This window comes from Urocampus carinirostris, chromosome 20 (genome assembly GCF_059441175.1).
Source record: "Urocampus carinirostris isolate Australia breed hairy pipefish chromosome 20, RoL_Ucar_1.0, whole genome shotgun sequence".
Classification (NCBI taxonomy): domain Eukaryota; kingdom Metazoa; phylum Chordata; class Actinopteri; order Syngnathiformes; family Syngnathidae; genus Urocampus; species Urocampus carinirostris.
The window spans coordinates 15,360,419-15,381,750 of NC_142368.1; the positions used below are offsets into that span (position 1 = coordinate 15,360,419).

The 21,332-nt window shown below is 40.5% G+C and overlaps 1 long non-coding RNA gene across 1 annotated transcript in view; it reads left to right on the plus strand.

The window, feature by feature from the left end:
• Positions 1 to 3,197: 3,197 nt before the first annotated feature.
• LOC148346351 (uncharacterized) overlaps positions 3,198 to 21,332 on the plus strand; it is a 92,408-nt gene continuing 74,273 nt past the window's right edge. The window contains exon 1 of the long non-coding RNA XR_015848338.1: positions 3,198 to 3,326. This is a non-coding gene — a long non-coding RNA (uncharacterized LOC148346351). The remainder of the gene's footprint in view (positions 3,327 to 21,332) is intronic.

The window sequence follows — 21,332 nt, forward strand, 5'->3', positions numbered from 1 at the left end:
AGTAACAATATAGTAATTACATGGCAATAACATGATAAGTTCAAACTCGTCGCCCTTTGTGTTAATATGCAACCAAAAAAAATCAGCTCTCAGCTTCCAAAAGGTTGGTGTGAAACAGGCGGCCCGCGGGCCAGATCAGGCCCGCTAAGGGATTGAATCAGGCCCGCAAGACAGCCCTCAGAGAAGCGCAAGAGAAAAACAAGCTGCAGGTTGAAATAGGTCCACTTGATGTTGCCAAAGAAAGGTGCCTCCAACAAAGACACTGTACTTGTATTTTTCTCTCTCTCTCTCTCTCTCTTCTTTCTTTCTTTCTTTCTTTCTTTCTTTCTTTCTTTCTTTCTTTCTTTCTTTCTTTCTTTCTTTCTTTCTTTCTTTCTTTCTTTCTTTCCTTTCCTTTCCTTTCCTTTCCTTTCCTTTCCTTTCCTTTCCTTTCCTTTCCTTTCCTTTCCTTTCCTTTCCTTTCCTTTCCTTTCCTTTCCTTTCCTTTCCTTTCCTTTTCTTTTCTTTTCTTTTCTTTTCTTTTCTTTTCTTTTCTTTTCTTTTCTTTTCTTTTCTTTTCTTTTCTTTTCTTTTCTTTTCTTTTCTTTTCTTTTCTTTTCTTTTCTTTTCTTTTCTTTTCTTTTCTTTTCTTTTCTTTTCTTTTCTTTTCTTTTCTTTTCTTTTCTTTTCTTTTCTTTTCTTTTCTTTTCTTTTCTTTTCTTTTCTTTTCTTTTCTTTTCTTTTCTTTTCTTTTCTTTTCTTTTCTTTTCTTTTCTTTTCTTTTCTTTTCTTTTCTTTTCTTTTCTTTTCTTTTCTTTTCTTTTCTTTTCTTTTCTTTTCTTTTCTTTTCTTTTCTTTTCTTTTCTTTTCTTTTCTTTTCTTTTCTTTTCTTTTCTTTTCTTTTCTTTTCTTTTCTTTTCTTTTCTTTTCTTCCACTCTGTCTCTTTCACTCTCTGTGTCTCTCTTTTTCTCTTCCTTTGTTGCGCTTTGTCTCTTTCTCTCTTCCTTCACGTTTTCTTTTCTCCTTTCTCTCCTTCTGCCTTTCTTTTTCTCTTTGGATTTCTTTCTTCCGCTCCCTTTCTTTTCCCCCTCTCTCACGACTTATCTTTTGTCCCTCACACTCTCTCCCTCTCTCTCTCTTTTTTGTCCCGCCCTCTCTCCTTTTCCCTCCCTCTTTCTCTTATTTCTTTATCTCTCTTTTTCTTTCCCTTTAATCTACTAGTTCTATCGTGTGGCCCCCGAGTTCAAATGAGTTTGACACCCCTGCCCTACACTATACAGTACAGCGTCATCTAGTGGTCACGTATTACACAGTGTCCCTTTAAAACCATTTTTCATGTCCGGTCAGTCTTACTCACGAAATAAAATACAGATATAAACTTATTTACTTTGCATGCGGAGTCTTCAGGTTTATTTAAGACACAACGCCCTCTAGTGGCTATTATTATACAGTGTTACTTGAAGCCAATTTTTGGAAGCCTGTTACATAATCTCTAACACAGGTTGCATAATGCAGCGGGAAATGGTAATGACTTCCTGATGATTTTTTTGCGGTTTTTATGATTGGACACCTGCAAAGGAAATCTCATAGGATGCCAGTTCCTTCATTTGACTATTATTGCACATTGTTTGTTTGTTGTTTTGACTATTGTTTTCGCTATTGTCAATCATTTTGCTGTTGAATTCCTGTACCTCTTGCGGCTGATTGGCTTTTATGTAACCTTAGATAATTACCGTATTTTCCGCACTATAAGGCGCACCTGAAACCTTTGATTTTTTTCAAAAACTGACCATGCGCCTTATAGTACAGTGCGCCTTATATATGGATCAATATTAAGTCGCAAGGTCTCGCAAGAAAGGCAAGCGGCTGCCGACTAGATTTTTCCTCGTAACCAATGTGTCAATCATCATTATTGGCTAAAGTTATTCGGAGGTAAAGGGGGCGGATCCTTTTGATCATTTACAGGCTCGCATAGGCTAAAAGGGCGAAACAAAGCCTGCGATTGGCCGAAAAAGATGAATGTGAATAGCAAGTTCGGTTGTCTACGGCATAGAGGAAACATGTTTTACCATTCTGTATTTGTAAATATTTGACTCTCCTGGATTTACTACACTCACGGATACAAGAGGACCATGGTTGCACATTATTATTGAACGCAAGGACTTCGGTGAGCTACTCCGGCTATATATTTTCCCAGTATCTTGTTTCAGAGTGATCTTGATGTTTCTGTGATGGGTCTTTTTTTAAATTCAACTCAATTCCAAGTGTTTATTGTCACATGCACAGTAAAGTTGCGAGCGGAAAAGAAACTAGAAACTAAGGAATGGTTGGCATTTCTTGAATCCTAAGACTTTAACCTTCCGAATGATATTTGAAACGATGCATTTGAGTGACATCGTACAGACACTGCATCCGCACGTGTTAAGGGGGTGATAAGTTGGACTGAACCATCTGACTGTTTTGTCGACGTTCCCATTGTAGCGCCTTATCATCCGGTGCGCCTTATGTATGGAAGATATAGGACCAAAAACTATTTTTTTAAGGGTGCGCCCTGTAACCCGGTGCGCCCTATAGTGCGGAAAATACGGTAATAAAAAGGGAGGCTTTGGAGCGGGTAGGCATTTGTTATCTGGAGGCTTCTCTCCCTGATCTCATTGCAAGTTCAAACTGATTGATGTCTTCTCTCTTTGTTTTAAGTGTCTACTCAAGTTTAACTATACCACTTCTAGTCATCTACTGACCTCTCCTATGGCTATGACTGTTCTATTTTTGTGTGAACATCCATCCATTATCTGCACTGCTTATCCTCAGTAGTTCAGGAGGTAGAGCGCTCGTCTTGGGATCAAGGGATCCCAGTTCGAATCCCGGCTTGTCCGTGTTACATGTGGAAGTGTCCTTGGGTAAGACACTGAACCCCTTATACCCCCAATAAGCAGGTTAGCACCTTACATGGCTGCAAGGCCGCTATTGGGAAATGTCGAGCACATTGTAAAGCGCTTTGGGAAGTCATTGACTATATAAATGCAGATCATTTCATAGATAGATACTTTATTCATCCCCGCAGGTAAATTCACAGCCAAAGAAGCCGGTTCTCGAAAAACTGTACTGACTTTACTCATCTTCGTTCAACTTCGACCTTGACTTCCAAATGAGCGAGCACAGCTGAGTCACATCAGTAATCATGACAGTTTTTCAGAGGTACCACACCTCATTTTATTGTGATTTTGTTCGTTTTATTTCCCTTTTCCCACCATAATAAGAAGAAGTGAAAAACAGTGACAACAAAGATGAAGTTGAAGGAGAAAAGGATATTTAGGACTGACTGCCATTGAGGTGCTGCTTAAAGGTACAGTAAATTGTTTGTCATGTTATATTTTTAGCTTTTTTACCAGTATGCGCGGTTTTCTACATTTCAAACCAATTGTTATATTATTCAAGTACTCGTTTTTATTCATAATAATACGGTTCAAAACAACTTTGTTTGAAATATGGACGAAAGCAGTACCCGTGGCGAGGCGAGCAGGAACTTTTATGGAGAAAAGCGCCAAAAGTCGTCCCGGTTCTGTTTCGGCATTCATTCTGTGCCAGGAAATGTTTTTCTTTCCGGGAAAGGACGAGTACATTAGGTATGAGGAAATTGGCACTGTTATTTTTTGCCGCTTGCTCATCAGACCAAAAAAAATTGCCAGATTTTTTTTCTCTAGGTGCCGGGCGAGCTTCACTAAACTAAATGTTCAAATAAACGTATTAGAATATTAAAATTTTGAAGGGGCCTATGTAAGGCTGTAATGCCGGACTAGTAGATTCAAGAGAAAGAAAAAGAGAGAGAGGGAGAGAGCGTGAGAAACAAAAGATAAAAAGTTGTGAGAGAGGGGGAAAAGAAAGGGAGAGGAAGAAAGAAATACAAAGAGAAATAGAAAGACAGAAGGAGAAAAGAGAAAAGAAAGCTCTAAGGGTCAGAAGAGAGAAAAAGAAAAAAGGAAGTTAGAGCAGAAGAAGTTAAAAAGACACAGAGAGAAAGAGAAACAAAGGAAGAGAAAAAGAGACACAGAGAGTGAAAGTGAGAGAGTGGGAGAAAAGGGGTGGAAAAGAGAGAGAGAGAGAGAAAGAAATACAAGTACAGTGTCTTTGTTGGAGGCACCTGGCTTTGGCAACATCAAGTTGACATATTTCAACCTGCAGCTTGTTTTTCTCCTGTGCTTCTCTGAGTGTTGTCTGAGAGAGAGGGATAAAGAGAGAGAGAGAGAGACAGGGGGGGAACAAAAGATAAAAAGTCGTGAGAGAGGGGCAAAAGAAAGGGAGAGGAAGAAAGAAATCCAAAGAGAAATAGAAAGACAAAAGGAGAGAAAAAAGAAAAGAAAGTGCAAAGAGTAGGAAGAGAGAAAGAGAAAAGAGAAAAAAGGAAGTTGGAGCAAAAGACGTTAAAAAGACACAGAGAGAGAAAGAGACAAAGAGCAACAAAGGAAGAGAAAAAGAGAGACACAGAGTGAAAGAGACAGAGTGGGAGAAAAGGGGTGGGAGAGAGAGAGCGTGAGAGAGAGCGAGAGAGAGAGAGAGTGAAAGAGACAGAGAGTGGGAGAAAAGGGATGGAAAAGAGAGAGAGAGAGAAATAAATACAAGAACAGTGTCTTTCTTCGAGGCACCTGGCTTTGGCATATTTCAACCTGCAGCTTGTTTTTCTCTTGCGCTTCTCTAAATGTTGTCTCGCAGGCCGGATTCAATCCCTTAGCGGGCCTGATCTGGCTGCACAATTCCAAAGGAGAAAGTTTTCGGTTTTGTGCTCACTGGCCGAAACCCAAACCAGATCCGGCTTAGCAGGAAGACTTTCCCAAGGCGGGTGCAAGTCCTGACACGAAGACCGCCCTCGCATGGTCCTAGATGGGTGCAACTAGCAGGGACCGAGTCCGGACCCGGAAAAACGGGATTCCGATGAGTCGGACTCACGGGGCTGCATACCTCTTTCCCACGAGAAAAAACCGGCACCCACGGTTTTTTAATTTTGGGTGTGAGTTTGGCTCCTGGGTCCATTTGATCATGGATGTCTCACCAGAAGCTGAGATCTTCTGGCGTTTGGGATTAAGGCTTGAAAACAAACAGAAGATCTTCAGTTATTGCTATCTGACTCCGTTCCGATTATAAACTAGAGTTTTCAGATTGAACCTGTAGATCAGGGGTGTCAAAGTCATTTGAACACGGGGGCCACACCATAGAACAAACACTTGTAGATTAAAGAGAAAGAAAAATAGATGAAGAAGTAAGAGAAAGAGGGAGGGAAAAGGAGAGAGAGGACGGGACAAAGAAAGAAAAAGAGAGAGAGGCAGAGAGTGTGAGAAACAAAAGATAAAAAGTCGTGAGAGACGGGGAAAAGAAAAGGGAGAGGGAGAAAGAAATCCCAAGAGAAAAAGAAAGACAGAAGAAGAGAAAAGAAAGCGTGAATGGTAGAAAGAGAGAAGGAGAAAAGAGAGAAAAGGAAAAAAGGAAGTTAGGCCACACGATAGAACAAACATTCTGTCGGGGGGCAGACTTAAAGAGAAAGAAAAAGAAATAAAGAAATAAGAGAAAGAGGGAGGGAAAAGGACAGAGGGTGGGACAAAGAAAGAAAAAGAGAGAGAGGGAGACAGAGGGAGAAAAAAAGAGATAAAAAGTCGTGAGGGAGGGGGAAAAGAAATGGAGAGGAAGAAAGAAATAGAAAGACAGAGGGAGAGAAAAGAGAGAAGAAAGCGCGAAGTGTAGGAAGAGAGAAAGAGAAAAGAGAGAAAAGGAAAAAAAGGAAGTTAGAGCAAAAGAAGTTAAAAAGACAGAAAGAGAAAGAGACAGAGAGCAACAAAGGAAGAGAAAAAGAGAGACGCAGAGTGGGAGAAAAGGGGTGGAAAGGAGAGAGAGAGAGAGAGAAATACAAGTACAGCATCTTTGTTCGAGGCACCTTTCTTTGGCAACATCAAGTTGCCATATTTTAACCTGCTTCTTGTTTTTCTCTTGCGCTTCTCTGAGTGTTGTCTCGCGGGCAGGGTTCAATCCCATAGCGCACATGTGCCAAAGAGGCGGCCCGCGGGCCAGATCAGGCCCACTAAGGGATGGAATCCGGCCCGCAAGACAACACTCAGAGAAGTGCAAGAGAAAAACAAGCTGCAGGTTGAAATATGCCAAAGCCAGGTGCCTCTCACAAAGACACTGCACTTGTATTTCTTTCTCTCTCTCTCTCTCTCTCCTTTCCACCCCTTTTCTCCCACTCTGTCTTTTTCACTCTCTTTGTTTCTCTTTCTCTCTGTGTCTTTTTAACTACTTTTGCTCTAACTTCCTTTTTTCCTTTTCTCTTTCTCTCTTCCTACCTTTTGCGCTTTCTTTTCTCTTTTCTCTCCTTCTGTCTTTCTATTTCTCTTTGGATTTCTTTCTTCCGCTCCCTTTCTTTCCCCCTCTCTCATGACTTCTCTTTTATCTGTTTCTCATGCTCTCTCCCTCTCTCTCTTTTTTTTCTTTGTCTCGCCCTCTCTCCTTTTCCCTCCCTCTTTCTCTTATTTCTTGATCTCTCTTTTTCTTTCTCTTGAATCTACTAGTCCGGCCCCCGAGAGGCTGTTTGTTCTATCGTGTGGCCCCCGAGTTCAAATGAGTTTGAAACCCCTGCCTTAGCGGGCCTGATCTGGCCCGCGGGCCGCCTCTTTGACACCTGTGCCTTAAACAGGGTCTCACTCTTTGCATGTGATTTGCATAGTTTTGCATCGGACTTGTCCATTCATATTTTTTATTTGTAAAAAAAAAAGAAGAACCTCCCTGAGGCAGAACCAAGTCAATGTTGCTTGAAGATGTTTATCAAATGTGACTTTTGCCTTTATTTCACCCACCTTTTTTTTTTTTTTTTTTTGTTGCTTCATCTCTTGTGCAAACATACGCTATAGAAGCATGACACTGTTTGCCTTGCACATCCGGTTGCCAGGGTTGGGTAGAGTTACTTTTACTGGATTACTTTCAATGACTTTTGGATTACTCCAATACCAATTATGCTAATCAAAGACAAAAGGAACTAAATATGAATCAAATGATGACTCACAACACGTGGTAAGCTTTCTCTCCTGGCTTTGATCTCTTTGAACTCCGGCAAAACCAACATCAAATGCGACAGAAACAAAATGAAAATCAATCCAAACATCATTTTTGCCCTTCCATGTATTCCGTTACTCCCCAAGCCTGCACAAAATGGAGTCATTGTATTCATATTTACTTTCTTTTGTCTTTTATTAGCATATTTGGTATTGGGGTAATCCAAAAGTCATCGAAAGTAATCCAGTTAAAGTAACCCTACCCAACCCTGGTCATAATTTCATTCATATTTAGTTTCTTTTGTCTTTAATTAGCATATTTGGTATTAAAGTAATCCAAAAGTCATTGAAAGTAATCCAGTTAAAGTAACCCTACCCAACCCTGGTCATCATTTTATTCATATTTAGTTCCTTTTGTCTTTTATGAGCATATTTGCTCGTGGAGTAATCCAAAAGTAATTGAAAGTAATCCAGTTAAAGTAACCCCTACCCAACCCTGGTCATAATTTGATTCCTATTTAGTTCCTTTTGTCTTATGTTAGCATATTTGGTATTGGAGTCATCCAAAAGTCATTTTATGTTCGTTTTGCTGAAGATCAAAGACATCAAAGCCAGGAGGGAAAGCCTACCACGTGTTGTGAGTCATCATTGTATTCATATTTAGTTTCTTTTGTCTTTTATTAGCATATTTGGTATTGGGGTCATCCAAAAGTCATTGAAAGTAATCCAGTTAAAGTAACCCTACCCAACCCTGCTCATCATTCTGTTCATATTTAGTTTCTTTTGTCTTTTATCAGCATATTTGGTATTGGAGTCATCCAAAAGTAATTTTATGTTCGTTTTGCCGGAGATCAAAGCCAGGAGAGAAAGCTTACCACGTGTTGTGAGTCATCATTTCATTCGTATTTACTTTCTTTTGTCTTTTATTAGCATATTTGGTATTGGAGTAATCCAAAAGTAATTGAAAGTAATCCAGTTAAAGTAACCCTACCCAACCCTGGTCATAATTGTATTCATATTTAGTTTCTTTTGTCTTTTCTTAGCATATATGGTAATGGAGTAATCCAAAAGCAATTGAAAGTAATCCACTTAAAGTAACCCTATCCAACCACATCCGGTTGCGTAGGCGCACACACTGTCATACAAAAAAAATGATCGTAGTTGAAAAAAATATATATATTTTCAAACATCCGCTCATTTTCTTACAGGCTTGCCACTCCTTCAAGCTCCGCCTCTTAAAGGTATTCCCAAATTCAAAAACGTGCAAATCGTATGGGAATGGTACATGATTTTTGCATACAATCTATATATAGTTCATCACTGTATTGCTAATATCGACAGAGATAATGGATTTAGAAGACAGTATGTCATATGAAGAACCCTGGAATCAGTCACCATGTTGGTTATTTGTGTTAATTAGTCAAAATATGTTCTATATGTATTAGATAGATAGATACTTGATAAGGTTTTTATTATTACAGTTTCTGCAAATGGATGAGTCACAACATTAGCTTTTCTGCTGGCTTTGATCTCTTTGATCTCATTGCAGTTCTCTCTGGTAAGACTGCCAACAAAGCATATCAAAGAGCTTTCTTTTCAATTTACATAAAATAGATTTTAGAATATCACAATACATTTTGACATCTTTTCAGTTTAACAAGATACTTTTAACAAGAGATCGTATAGTGGATTTTTAACGTTTACAATGGATTCAACATGTTTTTCTTTCGTCTGAATTTTAACCAACATCATCCTTTTTTTATGTATATGAGAAAATAGAAATAAAAACAATAATGAGTATAAAAACGGGTACAAGTTACCTGCAAATGGATGAGTCACAACATTAGCTTTTCTGCTGGCTTTGATCTCTTTGATCTCTACAATTCATAATTTAGTAAAACAGAAACAAAACGAAAATAAACCTAAACAGCTTGACAATATCAATCACATTACTGTGCATGTTGAGAGATTTGTCAGCTGTGGTTATAATGTTTAAAATGAACTTCTTTTGTGGAGCACCAAAAGATGTGTCTTACCATTGCAGTTCTCTCTGGTAAGACTGCCAACAAACCCCGCCTCCCGGTCACATGTCGGAAGCCAAAACCAAACCCCACCCCACACCAGCAGGTGGCACTGTTGGACTCATCATTGCAGGACATTTACCAAAAACTATACACATATTTCAGCAGGAATTTCAATAAAACAAAAGTTATTACTACACCCGTTACATGTATATATAACCCCGGTTGTTATTATGAGTTAGCATCAAGTTTTTAACTCAGAGAGATGTTTCTGTCATTTTTTACTTTTTTACTTGGTTTCACACCCCCCCGGTACTGGCAAGTTCATTTGAGATGGGCCTACAACCGTTAACAACAAGGATATGCCTCGTGGAGGTCTAAAAAACACATTCATGGTAATAACATAGTAATAACACTGTTATTACACATTAAAAAAAATTAAAATGTACATGTTCGAAAGGAATGAGCCATTCTATTTGAATTGGCCCATCCGGAATGCATTGAGCCCATTCAATTTGCTGAGTCGTTAGCATGTTAGCATTAGAATCATTTTTCAGCATGAAGAAGTTAGCATTTAGCCGTTAGCACCACTTTTTAAGCATGTATCTGTTAGCATAACTCATCAACATGAGTCCATTAGCATAATTTGTAAATATGAAGTCGTTGAAATATGGCCATTACCAAAAAATGTGAGCATGAAAAAGTTAGCATTTAGCCGTTAGCATCACTTTTTAGCATGTATCCGTTAGCATAACTCATCAACTTGAAGCCATTAAGATAATTTGTAAATATGAAGACGTTAAAATATTGCCATTACAAAAAAATTTTAACATGAAGAAGTTAGCATTTAGCTGTTAGCATCACTTTTTAGCATGTACCTGTTAGCATAACTCATCAACTTGAAACCATTAGCATAATTTGTAAATATGAAGTCGTTGAAATATGGCCATTACCAAAAAAAATTAGCATGAAAAAGTTAGCATTTAGCCGTTAGCATCACTTTTTAGCATGTACCCGTTAGCATAACTCATCAACTTGAAGCCATTAGGATATGAAGTTGTTAAAATAAAGCCTTTACCAAAAAATTTTAACATGAAGAAGTTAGCATTTAGCCATTAGCATTACTTTTTAGCATGTACCTGTTAGCATAACTCATCAACTTGAAGCCTTTTGCAAAGTGTTTTTTATTATGAAGTCATTAAAATATGGCCATTACCAAAATGTTTTTAACATGAAGAAGTTAGCATTTAGCCGTTAGCATCACTTTTTAGCATGTATCCGTTAGCATAACTCATCAACTTGAAGCCATTAGCATAATTTGTAAACATGAAGTCGTTAAAATATTGCCATTACCAAAAATTTTTTAACATGAATATGTTAGCATTTAGCCGTTAGCATCAGTTTTTAGATTGTATCCGTTAGCATAACTCATTAACATGAGGCCATTAGCATAATTTGTAAATATGAAGTCGTTAAAATAAAGCCCTACCAATTTCTTTTAGCATGAAGAAGTTAGCATTGTCGACAGTGTTTACAGCTAGCTTGCGCGGGATATCAGTGCTTTACTGATGATGTGTTAAGGTACATCTGTAGATGTGTTGTCGGACTAACTTCCCATCACTGCATAAACACAACCTACACAAAACCACAAAGCTAAAACGACAGGCAAGTGTGAGCACGCGTCATTTGACGCCATATCGAAACTGGTGAGGCAGAAAACTGAATTGTTGAAGAAACTAAATGATGTCATTGTGTATAAGGATCAGGGTTGGGTAGGGTTACTTTAACTGGATTACTTTCAATTACTTTTGGATTACTCCAATACCATATATGCTCATAAAAGACAAAAGAAACTAAATAGGAATACAATGATGCAGGTCGCTCTGAACGCAGAAGTGGGACTTCCGTGTCGGGAACGGGAAAAAACGGGTCAGTAGCCGGGACAGGAGAGCAAAAAATGTGGTTGGGATCAGCAACGAGTTGAAAGCCAGGAGAGGAGCGTAGACGTGGTCAGGATAAAAAAAAACGGGCTGAAACCAGGAGCAAAACAAGAGTGAGACAGGGTCGAAAAAAACTTGCCTAGAGTAAACCTGAGGTTTGCAGACGGACTGACAACAGGAGTTTTACTATTATTGTGAGCAGGGTTGGGTAGGGTTACTTGAACTGGATTACTTTCAATGACTTTTGGATGACTCCAATACCAAATATGCGAATAAAAGAAGAAAGAAACTAAATATGAATCAAATGATGCAGGTCGCTCTGAACGCAGAAGTGGGACTTCCGTGTCGGGAACGGAAAAAACGGGTCAGTAGCCGGGACAGGAGAGCAAAAAATGTGGTCGGGATCAGCAACGAGTTGAAAGCGTAGACGTGGTCAGGATAAAAAAAAACGGGCCGAAACCAGGAGACAGGGTCGAAAAAAACTTGCCTAGAGTAAACTGAGGTTTGGAGACGGACTGACAACAGGAATTTTACTATTATTGTGAGCAGGGTTGGGTAAGGTTACTTGAACTGGATTACTTTCAATGACTTTTGGATGACTCCAATACCAAATATGCTCATCAAAGACAAAAGAAACTCAATATGAATGAAATGATGACTCACAACACGTGGTAAGCTTAATCTCCTGGCTTTGATCTCTTTGATCTCTGGCAAAACGAACATCAAATGCCACAGAAACAAAATGAAAATCAATCCAACATCATTTTTGCCGTTCCATGTATTCCATTACTCCCTAAGCCTGCACAAAATGGAGTCATTTTATTCATATTTCGTTTCTTTTGTCTTTTATTAAGATATTTGGAATTGGAGTAATCCAAAAGTCATTGAAAGTAATCCAGTTAAAGTAACCCTACCCAACCCTAATGATTGGCTATCGTAACTCACATAATCTGCTTCACATCATTGCTCACCTTGCTTCTGTTTTGCATCTGCTTCCAGTTTTTCTGGATAAGCCACTATAAAACATAAACACACACACCCTATTTGTTCCTGAGCGCTGTAACAAAAGCAGACTTTTTATGATCAATTTGACGGATGCCCTCTTACTTTTTTTTGCGTGTGCGTTATCAAGACTTGTATTTCCTGTTTTGCAAGCCCAAATCTGCCCTTGCGTAAAACATCTGCTACAAGATCAGGGGTGTCAAAGTCATTGAAGCTCAGGGGCCACACCATAGAACAAACATTCTCTCGGGGGTCGGTTGAGTAGATTAGAGAGAAAGAAAAAAAGGAGAAAAAGAAATAAGAGAAAGATAGGGAGAGAAAGGTAGAGAGGGTGGAAGAAAAGAGAGAGAGAGAGAGAGAGAGAGAGAGAGAGAGATACAAACAGATATAGTGAGAGAGGGGGAAAGAAAGAGAAAGAATGAAATAGAAAGAGAAAAAGAGGAGAGAAAGGGGAAAGACAGAGAGAGAGAGAGAGAGAGAGAGAGAGAGAGAGAGAGAGAGAGAGAGAGAGAGAGAGAGAGAGAGAGAGAGAGAGAGAGAGAGAGAGAGAGAGAGAGAGAGAGAGAGAGAGAGAGAGAGAGAGAGAGAGAGAGAGAGAGAGAGAGAGAGAGAGAGAGAGAGAGAGAGAGAGAGAGAGATAAAAACAGATATAGTGAGAGAGGGGGAAAGAAAGAGAAAGAATGAAATAGAAAGAGAAAAAGAGGAGAGAAAGAGAGAAGGAGAGAAAGGGGAAAGACAGAAGGGGAAAGCGAGAGAGAGAGAGAGAGAGAGAGAGAGAGAGAGAAATAAATACAAGTACAGTGTCTTTGTTGGAGGCACCTGGCTTTGGCAACATCGAGTGGACCTATTTCAACCTCCAGCTCTCTTTCTCTTGCGCTTCTCTGAGCGTTGTCTCGCGGGCCGGATCCCATCCCCGAGCGGGCCTGATCTGGCCCGCGGGCTGCCTGCTTGACACCTCTGTACAAGATGATTCAAGGCGTACTGTTTTAAAAGAAAGTTTATGTTGCAGCAAGGGTGAAGTACTAGTTTTGTGTTTAAATCATATCACTCTGATTTATAATCGATTCTCAGATGAAAGAAGCAAAACAACCTGAAGAGCCTTTTGGGACCCGAAAGAGCCGGGTCTTTTTAGTGAGCCGAGCCGAAGAAGCCGGTTCTTGAAAAACTCTACTGTCTTTACTCAACTTCGTTCTACTTCGACAAGTCATTGTGTCTGTATGATTATGAGCCGTATTTTAAATGTGGAGTTCAGTGACTCAGGAAAGTCAGGGAAGGTTGTACCTTACCTATCATCGTGGAAATAAATAACCCAGTAATTACTTAGAACACAAAAACTATCAGTGTCAAGAACCAGAAAAGGATCAGGACCCAAATGCGTGACGTTTCTCACACAAGCCTTTTATTTTATGGGAAATGGGGAGTCGTGCAAGTTAGGCAGCAGTCTGACGAGATCAATACCGATTGCCCGGCAAGATATCAAACAGATGGGGTCGCTATCAGACAGGACGGTACAGACAGGATCGATCTCAAAAACAGGATATAGAAAATAAACATGACAAACTAGACGGGAAAGAAAACTGGAGAAAATAATAGACTGAAACAAAACTGGAAACCGAAATTAAACAGGACAAAATAAACGGGAACAATACCGGACAGGAAACAGGATCGAGTCAAAACCCATTTCTTGCGGGGCAGAGGTTCGTTGACGGACTGACAAAGGAAGCGTGAGAGCACTGAGCTTAGAAAGACGGAAAGCCAACCAGACGCAGCTGGCGCCACACGGGCGGGGCCAATTGGCCACTTAATTCACTTCTTAAATAGCTATTTTGAGCCCTGCACACGCAGCTTAGAGGGAACATTGCCCACGACCCTACTGAGGATAAGAGGTGCAGATAATGGATAGATGGATTGGATCAATTAATTACTGTTTTTCTTTAATAATTTGACACTGTGTACACAATCTTTGCATTGATGAACCTGCTAATTCCCTCAGTGTGTTATGGACAGGGTTGGGTAGGGTTACTTTAACTGGATTACTTTCAATGACTTTTGGATTACTCCAATACCAAATATGCTAATAAACGACAAAAGAAACTGTCAGGACTAGAACAGAGACAGGACCCACTTGCGTAACGTTTCTCTCATTTTTATTGGGAAGAATGGAAAGTATTGCGCCCACGATCCGGTGGCGGTGTAGGGAACGAAAAAAAAAAACAGGACAGTAGCCAAGACAGGAGAGCAAAAAATGTGGTCGGGATCAGCAACGAGTTGAAAGCCAGGAGAGGAGCGTAGACGTGGTCAGGATAAAAAGAAAAACGGGCTGAAACCAGGAGCAAAACAGGAGTGAGACAGGGTTGAAAAAAACTTGCCTAGCGTAAACTGAGGTTTGCAGACGCACTGACAACAGGAGTTTTACTATCATTGTGAGCAGGGTTGGGTAAGGTTACTTTAACTGGATTACTTTCAATTCCTTTTGGATGACTCCAATACCAAATATGCTAATAACAGACCAAAGAAACTAAATGGGCAGCACGGCGGCGCAGTGGTTAGCACATGTGCGGCACAGTTCATGTCTTGGGAACCTCCTGCGTGGGTTCAAATCCATCTCCAGACTTCCTGTGCGGAGTTTGTATGTTCTCCCCGTGCTTGCGTGGGTTTCCTCCGGGCACTCCGGTTTCCTCCCACGTTCCAAAAACATGCATTTCAGGTTGATTGGCTTAACTGAAATCTCCCTAGGTGTGAATGAGTGAGTGAGTTGTCTGTCCCTGTGTACCCTGCGATTGGCTGGCAACCAGTTCAGGGTGTCCCCTGCCCACTGCCCGATGATTGCTGGGATGGGCTCCAGCACCCTCGCGACCCTACTGAGGATAAGCGGTGTAGCTGATGAGATGAGATGAGAAACTAAATAGGAATCAAATGATGACTCACAACACGTGGTAAGCTTTCTCTCCCGGCTTTGATCTCTTTGATTTCCGGCAAAACGAACATCAAATGCGACAGAAACAAAATGAAAATCAATCCAAACATCATTTTTGCCGTTCCATGTCTTCTGTTACTCCCCAAGCCTGCACAAAATGGAGTCATTTCATTCCTATTTAGTTTCTTTTGTCTTTTATTAGCATATTTGGTATCGGAGTAATCCAAAAGTCATTGAAAGTAATCCAGTTAAAGTAAACCTACCCAACCCTGGTTATGGAACTCCCCAAGCTGCCCACCTGCGCTTTAACAGCCCAGAAACTGTTTTAAATACAACCTCTGTCTTTTACACTGTAAAGTGCGTATCTTCAGTTGTGTTCTTGTTGCTATAATGAATAATCGGCACTCAAGGTCAATTGCGGTGTTTTCCCCTGGTGGCAGCTGCATCTTGACAAGGGGAAACCCTGACTTATCAATCCTTGATGAAATCCCCCCCCCCATATAATAATAACATACGCTTTCACGATCCTAGTAAACAAACAAAAGAACAAAATCTTGAATGAATGAAAACTTTATTCGAACAAAAACAATCACTCGACAACAAAATAACCTTACATAAGCAGTGTTCGTTTGAGCTGTGAAAAGGGATGGGTCCCAAACAATGTTCCCTGTCATTTTCCTAACGGGTCTGAGCGTTCACACAAAGTCGGTGAGCAACGCTTGAAACGACAGTGAGCGACCGCAATCCCAAGTGTGGCAACTCAGTCATTAGCAAACATGTCCAAAACTTGACATTTTTCCGGCAATGCAAAATTATTTTTCTCTTTCGAATGAATTGACTACAAACGTCATTTGTTTTAACAATTCTTTCCCAAGATTTGCATTTATTTTTTGTCCTGGTATCTTTTGTCGCATAATACTCACATTTTTGGGGGCTTATTGAGTCGGTTGCACGATACACAACTGTATTTAATCACAGTTTTGAGTGGAAGACAACAAGATTGACTTAGTATCTCATCTCATCTCATCTCATTAGCCGTACCGCTTATCCTCATTAGGGTCGCGGGGGGGCTGGAGCCCATCCCAGCCATCTCCGGGCAGTGGGCAGGGGACACCCTGAACTGGTTGCCAGCCAATCACAGGGCACACAGGGACAGACAACTCATTCGCTCATACACACCTAGGGACAATTTGGACCGGCCAATTAACCTGAAAATCATGTCTTTGGAACGTGGGAGGAAACCGGAGTGCCCGGAGGAAACCCACGCAAGCACGGGGAGAACATACAAACTCCACACAGGAAGTCTGGAGTTGGATTTGAACCCACGACAGGTTCCCATGACATGAACTGTGCCGCACAAGCGCTAACCACTGCGCCGCCGTGCTGCCCTGACTTAGTATCATTGGAAATTATTTGAATGCTGTTGTTTTCCATTTTTTTTAATTCCTTTGAAAAGAATCTCATTGTGTTTATTTTTTCCGAGTTGTTACTTTTTCTTTTTGTTCTCTATTTACTTTTTTCCTACGTTTCTTTCTTTTCTGGCTTTTTTCTAAATTTTTCCTTTTTTTCTCTTCCTTTTGTTTCTTTTTTTCTCTCAGCTTTTCACTACTTTTTCATTTTGGTATTTTGTGCATAGTTTTACATAATATTTGGTCATGTTGGGATGAAAAGAAGCAAAAACAACTTGAAGAGCCGTTTAGGTCCCGAAAGAGCCGGTTCCTTTTAGTGAGCCGAGCCGAAGAAGCCGGTTCTCGACAAGCTCACCTAACTTTACTCAACTTTGTTCTACTTCGACTTGAATTCAAAATACTGTTTTCTTTCGTCGAATCCTTGGCTTCAACACACGTGTTTTCCTTGCCTCCGCGATCTTCCGAATAATTTCTCCGCTGTTTTTTCCTGCCACTCTGGAGCAATCCTTCTTAGTTCAGATTCAGATTCAGATCTACTTTATTGTCATTCTTGTACACGTGCATACGATCGAAATGTCGATACATCCGACCCGCACCGTTTCCTTGAATGTACAGATATAAATAAAATGTTGTATTGAGTTGGAGTCTTGAAATACTAATAATATACTTAATAATTATAGCAATGAGCAGTGTTCCCTCTAAGCTGCACGGGTGCGCAATTGTGCACTGCTCGCACATTCTCAGCGCACAAGAAAATCGAGCCAGCTCACAAACATGAGGGCTCAAAATGAAGCGACTTAAGTCAAAATTACACTGCATGAAGGTAAAAATACACGGGTTCCCCTGACGTTGTGTCCTAAATGCCGTATTTGGAAGACGAGATGAAGTAAAACGAAGTTGAGTAGAGTTAGTAGAGTTTGTCGAGAACCGGCTCCTTCGGCTCGGCTCACTAAAAGGAAATGGCTCTTTCGGGTCCTAAACGGCTCTTCAGGTTGTTTTTGCTTCTTTCGTCCCTATATGACCGAAAATCATGTAAAATTGTGCACAAAATGACTTAAAGGAAGGGGGGAATAGAACAAAAAAAGAAAAAAATACCAAAATGAAAAAGGAGTGAAACGCTGAGAAAAAAAGTAACAAAAGGAAGAGAAAAAAAAGAAGGAAAAATTTAGAAAAAAGACAGATAAAAAAAGAAAAGAAAGAAATGTAGGAAAAAAGTAAATAGAGAACAAAAAGAAAAATAACAGCTCGGAAAAAAATAAACACAATGAGATTTTTTTAAAGGAATTTTAAAAAAAAAGTAGAAAAAAAACTAGCCAGATGTGCAAAATGGGCAGTCAGGTAAACAAGTCACTATACAATAACAATAACACCGGAGACCGATAGTTGTGCTCTTGGGCTCGCCTAGTTTGGATAGAGGCAATTGCGGTCAAAGTTTGCAACCTGTCTAAGTTTGCGTGTGCGAGCGTGGTCGGTGCCCAGGATGGGTGGAGTTTTCTTGTATGTGGCCCACTTAGCCAGAAATGAAAGGGATGTGGGTCAAAGCAGCAGAACAATAGTGTCTGCCTGTCCACAAAAGCAGCGAGTCAAACACATTCCTTAAGTGTCTGCGTGGTTTTGTTTTCTTTTAACTCATTTGGGATACAACCTAGGACGTAACCCCAATTTATCCTGGAGGGTCCAGCTCAAGAAACATAAAGCCGTATGCAAATATATAAAGTACAACCCGAGAGACTATAATCAGATGGATGGATTCTGTACGTATAGCTAAAGGGGGTAAATAGGTATGTACTGTAGGTAGGTTGGTAGGTAGTGCATCAGGTAGGTAGGTATGTAAGGAGGTAGGTAGGTATATCGGTAGGTAGATCAGTTGGTAGGTAGGTATATGGGTTGGTAGATCAGTTGGTATGTAGGTAGGTATATCGGTTGGTAGATCAGTTGGTAGGTAGGTATGTAGGTAGGTATATCGGTTGGTAGATCAGTTGGTAGGTAGGTATATGGGTTGGTAGATCAGTTGGTATGTAGGTAGGTATATCGGTTGGTAGATCAGTTGGTAGGTAGGTATGTAGGGAGGTATATGGGTTGGTAGATCAGTTGGTATGTAGGTAGGTATATCGGTTGGTAGATCAGTTGGTAGGTAGGTATGTAGGTAGGTATATCGGTTGGTAGATCAGTTGGTAGGTAGGTATATGGGTTGGTAGATCAGTTGGTATGTAGGTAGGTATATGGGTTGGTAGATCAGTTGGTATGTAGGTAGGTATATCGGTTGGTAGATCAGTTGGTAGGTAGGTATGTAGGTAGGTATATGGGTTGGTAGATCAGTTGGTATGTAGGTAGGTATATCGGTTGGTAGATCAGTTGGTAGGTAGGTATATCGGTTGGTAGGTAGGTATATCGGTTGGTAGGTAGGTATGAAGGTAGGTATATCGGTTGGTAGATCAGTTGGTAGGTAGCTATGTAGGTTGGTATATCGGTTGGTAGATCAGTTGGTAGGTAGCTATGTAGGTTGGTATATCGGTTGGTAGATCAGTTGGTAGGTAGGTAGTTGATTGAGTACGTTGGTAGCTTTGTTGGTAGGTAAGTACATAAGCAGATAGGTACATAGGCAGGCAGGTCGGTAGGTAGGTTGGTCGGTAGGTAGGTATGTAGGTAAGTATATCGGTTGGTAGATCAGTTGGTAGGTAGGTATGTAGGTAGGTAGGTAGGTAGGTATATCGGTTGGTAGATCAGTTGGTAGATCAGTTGGTAGGTAGGTATGTAGGTAGGTATATCGGTTGGTAGATCAGTTGGTAGGTAGGTATGTAGGTAGGTATATCGGTTGGTAGGTAGGTATGAAGGTAGGTATATCGGTTGGTAGATCAGTTGGTAGGTAGCTATGTAGGTTGGTATATCGGTTGGTAGATCAGTTGGTAGGTAGGTATGTAGGTAGGTATATCGTTTGGTAGGTAGGTAGATCAGTTGGTAGGTAAGTAGTTCATTGAGTAAGTTGGTACAGTAGGTAGCTTTGTTGGTAGGTAGGTACATAAGCAGATAGGTACATAGGCAGGTAGGTAAGCAGGCAGGTCGGTAGGTAGGTTGGTCGGTCGATAGGTAGGTATGTAGGTAGGTATATCAGTTGGTAGATTAGTTGGTAGGTAGGTAGGTATATCGGTTGGTAGATCAGTTGGTAGGTAGGTATGTAGGTATGTATATCGGTTTGAGATCAATTGGCAGGTAGGTGGGTAGGTAGGTATATTGGTTGGTAGATCAATTGGTATGTAGGTAGGTAGACATCCTACTATCTTAGACCAGAACAAGTTTAGAGTCTCAATGCGGGGGATGCTCAGGAGGTAGAGCGCTCGTCCTGGGATGAAGAGATCCCCGTTCGAATCCCGGCTCGTCCGTGTTACATGTCGAAGTGTCCTTGGGTAAGACACTGAACCCCTTATACCTCCAATAAGCAGGTTAGTGTCTTACATGGCTGCAATACAAGGCCGCTATTGGGAAATGTGGAGCACATTGTAAAGCGCTTTGGGAAGTCATTGACTTGAAAAGCGCTATAGAAATCCAGATCATTTCATTTCACAAGAGACAGGCTTTTCCACACGGGAGCAGATTTATTTTCTTAATTTATTATCAAGTGAATTCCATCGAATTTTGCCGAATTATTATCGAATCAGTCCAATTAGTCTTGTATAGCCTCCCATCTCTCGTTTTCCGATCTGGTCCCCCGTCTGTCTCTGCTGTCCCTCTCCGTCTTCCGTCCTTTTGACACGTCGGGGCATCGGCCCCTCCCATGGCGCGTGCTGACTCCTCCTCCCATGGGCGCGCCGCCACCTCCTCGCCGAAAGACGCCGCCGTGTCTGAAGGACTCACAACAAGAAAGCTTATCAGAAACTTTGTCTCCTTTTCCCGCGTCAACCCTTGTCCTCGTTCTTGTTTTTCTGTGAACATAATCCCCACTGCATTCAGCAAAATTTAATTTGTATGATATGAAATCCCTTATGGTCAATTCAATAAAATAAAAAATCCTAACATCGCACAGCCTTTCTCACCCACCTCTTTCTTCTCCGTGTTCGATGACGTCAATTTTCGTCACGTGAATATTTTTACAGAACGCTCGCGTCTCTTTTTCCACCGTGCATTCGTGTCCAGCTCTGGACAGCGCCGGGCGGCTAAATCGAGAGAGGAGTCAGAAAAACCGAAAATTTTGACGCCGGAGATAAGTCTATGGCGCAATTTGTGCTTCAGCTGTACCAAAAAGAGTCGAACTCCGATTTGTGTGAGTGTTTTCGCTCCTTGAATCCCGATTCGTTTATTATTTGGAAGAGTTTTCTCGTTTTTTTTTTTTTAAGGGCTTCTTTTGGGTCGCTCCCGATGTGAGGTGGGAGGAAGTAGGACATTTGCGTCCAACGGCAGTCCTGATAAAGACGGCAGATGGTACGTGGCCCACGGATAAGGCTTGGAAGATATACTCCATAAACTTTGGCACACTTCAAGTCAATGTTCCCGGTCATTTTCCTTTCGGGTCTGAGCGTTCACACAAAGTCGGTGAGCAGCGCTTGAAACAACAGTGAGCAACGGCAATCCCAAGTGTGGCAACTCAGTCATTAGCAAACATGTCCAAAACTTGACATTTTTCCGGCAATGCAAAATTATTTGAATAAATTGACTACAAAGGTCATTTGTTTTTACAATTCTTTCACAAGATTTCCATTTCTTTTTTGTCCTGGTATCTTTTGTCGCATAATACTAACATTTTTGGGGGCTTATTTAGTCGGTTGCACGATACACAACTGTATTTAATCACATTTTTGAGTGGAAGACAACAAGATTGACTTAGTATCATTGGAAATTATTTGAATGCTGTTTTTTTCCATTTTTTATTTAATTCCTTTAAAAAGAATTATCATTGCGTTTATTTTTTCCGAGCTGTTCCTTTTTTCTTTTTTTTCTCTATTTACTTTTTTCCTACGTTTCTTTCTTTTATTTTTCGCTGGCTTTTTTCTAAATTTTTCCTTCTTTTTTTCTCTTCCTTTTGTTTCTTTTTTTT